Here is a 4087-nt window from a genome sequence, read left to right as displayed (position 1 = left end):
TGACATTAGCTATAATATCCCTAGTACCACGACCTCTTCTAAATCCAGCCTGCACATCTGGCAGTTCTCTGTTGACATATTGTTCCAAACGTTTTTGGATAATTTTCAGCAGAATCTTGCTTGCATGTGATATCAATGATATTGTTCGAAAATTTCCACACTCTGTTGGGTCACCTTTCTTTGGAAGGGGAACAAATATCGATCTTTTCCAGCCTCAACTGAGGTAGGAAATCTAAACAGGTCTATCACAAAAGAAGCGATTGAATGTGCCATTAACAAAACAAAAACTACAGGCAAAAATATCCTAGACTGATTGGTTCATTGGAGAATGCAACAAACATTCAGAAAATAAGAATATCAGGAACATTCCTCTATATCATAAGGACATGCATGCAAAACCAATGGCCAACAGTAACCTTAATGGAGAGACTTCAAGAACGCCTTAGGAAAATGGGAATCAGACAAGGTTATTCTCTATGATTGCTCCAATTCAGTACTATATCATAATTCTTGATCAGGGCAATAAAACAAGAAAGGGAAATAAAAGTTATGAAATAGTCAGAGAACTAAAACTTTCTTTATTACAGAGAATATGAAATTATTAATAGAAAAATCCCAAAGATTCATTAAGAAAACTGCTGGAACTAATTGACAGTGAAAATGTTAGTAGTCGCTGAGCATGATATCTATTTAAAAATAACAGAGTATAATACCTACACAAAATTGGTTGTATTATTCTAAGCCAACTAGGAGACCTCTGAAAAGTAAATATGGAAAGCAACTCTATTACTAATAACTACAAAAATAATAAAATACTTTGGAGTAAACATATTAAGAGATACAAAGATTGTGGCAAAATATTACTACAAGAAACTAATAGGTATCAACAGAAGTGGAAGAACATACTGTAATCATATATAATAAGGCTTATCATTGCAAAAATATAAATACTACATAAAGTCATCTTTAGACATATTATAGCCCGAATCCAGATTTAATCAATATATTTTGTTGTGGTTTTTAGGTGTGGTGAAGTTGAGTATAATTCATAGTGATCTTATGAACAACACATCTGAACCCTGTCCTATTCTGTGAATTGTTTTATCATCTCTGACATACTTGAGCTCATTGGCAGTCACTGTGACAATCTAGCTCATCAGATGGTCTTTCCTTACCCCCTATCTCTCAAAGCATGATGTGCTTTTCCAAGAAACAAACCCTCATAACAAAATGCCCAAAGTATGTGAGATGAAGCTTCACCATACTTGCGTCTAAGAAACTCTCCAGCTGAACTTTATTTACGTGATATCTGTTTGTTCATAAACTTTTCAATATTTTTTTAAGAAAATGGAAAACCAATCACAAAATTAATGTAAAAAGAAAGAGATCCAAAACAAGCAAAATTACTGAAGAAAAAGAAAAAAAAATAGGAAGTCCATACTACTCAATTTCTTGAACTGCTATAGAGTTATAGTAGCCCAAGTGATTTGTATGAGATTAGATTTTAGTAGAACTGGGAGGCATAAGAAAATTACATGAGAAAGTAATCCAAATGGCCTTTGTCTCCACTCCTCTGCCTCTTAGTTCTAACACATAGTCCTATGATCAGTTGCCTTGATTATCACTCAGAATGGAACAGTGGCAGTGATACAGCCCCTCTGTAGGACCTCCATGAAGGAAGGAGAGTGATGAAAAGAAATCATCTCAGTGGTCAGAATATTGAGCAATACATATTATTATTCACTTTGCTTAGGAAGGGAAATGGCCAGATGTGTGATTGCATACCAATTTGTGAGCTGTGGCCAATGGTTTGGAAAGATACTTGGGTATTTAGTACTTAGGTACTTAGAAGCAATGTGGCTGGAAAACTGACAAGACGCACATATGAGGAAAAGGCATGTGTATGGTCTAAAAAAGTGAAGATATTTGTATTTTGTATGAATTCTTTACTGAAGGGTAATCTTGGTAGAGGATGATTTTAAAAATGAGAACAGGATGACATGTCCAGTGGAGTCAGACATCTTATTTCCCCAGAAATGGTACTGAAGTTATTTTGCTAGTGTTGAAAATAGCAGCAGTCATGCCACTGGAATCAATATAAAGGAGTATGTGTGAGAGCCTTACCCCTGGCAAATTGTGGATGACTGTGGTGGTGCCTTTTTAATGGGAACCATAGGTGGTGGCATCTTTAAAGCAACCGAAGGTTTAATACTCCGGTGGGTGTCAACTACAGACTAAGAGGGAGTTTGACAGTGCTTAAAACCAGGGCTCCACAGTCAGGAGTCAGCTTTGCCATTTGTGAGGGGAGGGGTTTCTATTTTCCATGATTGACTGCAGTATGGTTCAGATCAGAGGGAAAGAACCTGGAACACGATCACAAGTGATACCTTAACAGGAGTCATACTGGTCTCAAAAAATAGACTGGTGGCTATGATTGGGTCAGCTGCAAAGGGTGGCATTTTTTCTAGCTGAAGGAGCTGGTATATTATTGACAAGATTTGCTTCTGCAGTTTCCCAATGGTCCTCAGTTTGCTGAAGATCCCTCCCAATTGCCTTCAACACAGTTACCTTCCTCACCTTTTGGAGACTATAACCAATAATAATAGGATTAAGACTCATGCTTTGGCGGTTGACAAATGAACTATTGTACAAGAAGGATTTTGGAAGAGCTATGGGAAGACATTTGGTACTTTTTTTTCCTATTTAAGGGAAAATGAGGAGGAGGTATTAAAAGAGAATACATTTATTTATTCACACCTCGGTTTCATTTGTGATCAGAATAAATGTCTAATATCTTTTTAAAAATTTTTTAAAATGTCTAATATCTTATAAAGAAAACACAACAAGGGCTTAGAAGATGAAGGACCAAAAGACAACTATCATTTCCTTGGGGACTTTTCAGCCTGCATTTATGAGTTCTGTTATTCAAACAATAAAAACTTCTTGAATTTGCACTTTCTTTTAAGATAAATTGTTGAGTTTTACTTTTGAGCCTGAGATTATTCAATTACTGCAAAGTTCATTTAAAATTCTATGTTTTATAGTTAGTGACTCATCCCAACTATACTCAGTTGGGTTTTAGAGGAAGAGTCAGCCTAGATCATTCCACAGTAAAAGGTTTTATGGACGAAGGACGTGGCACATTGTCGGACATGAAACTCTCTTACCTTTGGGCATCTGCATTTTAGTTCATGGTGATCAGAAACCTCACCAAAAATAATTTGGTTCCAATATGCCTGGTTCTGTACGAGAAGAATTGCTAAGAGGGCACTGTTGACATTGCAGAAGTTTGATGCTAATTATGTGCTTGAAAAATACAATATATGCTGTTTATTTTTTAATTTTATACTACTTTATTTACAAAATTCATATACATTGTTTTAGAGAACAGATTCTTTCAATTTCCCTCACTCCCACCCATTAAATTATACAACTCCATGATTAGTCCCTTCTCCCTCTGCACATCCTCATCCCTCTGCTTTCACCCTCTCCCACCCCACTTTATTTGTCACTTTTTTTAAAAAAAGAAAATACTAGCAGTGTCACATATAGTAAACAGGTTTCAGAGAAGTTTCTTATTAAGATAGAATAAGAAGTAGAGTTACTCATCTGCATTTGAAATTAAAGACCTTCAAAAGTTTTTTTTTATTTTTTTATTTTTAAAATATATATTTTTAATCCACCAGATGCTGCTGGAGAAGGAGGGACAATTTCCTCTTTTTTATTATTATTAAATTTTATTAATTTTGATGAACATTTACAGGGATTTTGGGTCTTCACTCCTTCACTGCTGCACCATTTTCTCTACTCTCCTCCCCAGTTTGTTCTTCTTCCCCCGCCATCTGAATGTGTCTGTTTTAATTGTCCAATTGTTAGATAGAGTGCCAGAAGATAAGCCCTTTGCATTGGAAGACACTCAGAATGGGACTTGGGAAGACCTACCACCTCAAAGTAGAGTTTGCTATAATGACTCAGATTAAGTAAAGATTTCACCTAAAGAAGTACCTTGATTTGTGAATGTGGTAAGACTCAAAATGAGAAAGCACAGTTGCAAACATCCATAAATAACTAGAACATAGAACTAATA

General features: G+C 35.6%; 1 pseudogene; it reads left to right on the top strand.

The window, feature by feature from the left end:
• Window positions 1-2060: 2060 nt before the first annotated feature.
• LOC102846106 lies at window positions 2061-2600 on the top strand (annotated as a pseudogene).
• The last annotated feature ends 1487 nt before the right edge of the window (window positions 2601-4087 follow it).

This window comes from Elephantulus edwardii, unplaced genomic scaffold, assembly GCF_000299155.1.
Source record: "Elephantulus edwardii isolate Elephantulus edwardi_28Jun2011 unplaced genomic scaffold, EleEdw1.0 scaffold00376, whole genome shotgun sequence".
NCBI classification, from domain to species: Eukaryota; Metazoa; Chordata; class Mammalia; order Macroscelidea; family Macroscelididae; genus Elephantulus; species Elephantulus edwardii.
The sequence above is the reverse complement of the archived record's forward strand: the minus strand, read 5'-3'. Positions and strand labels throughout refer to the sequence as shown.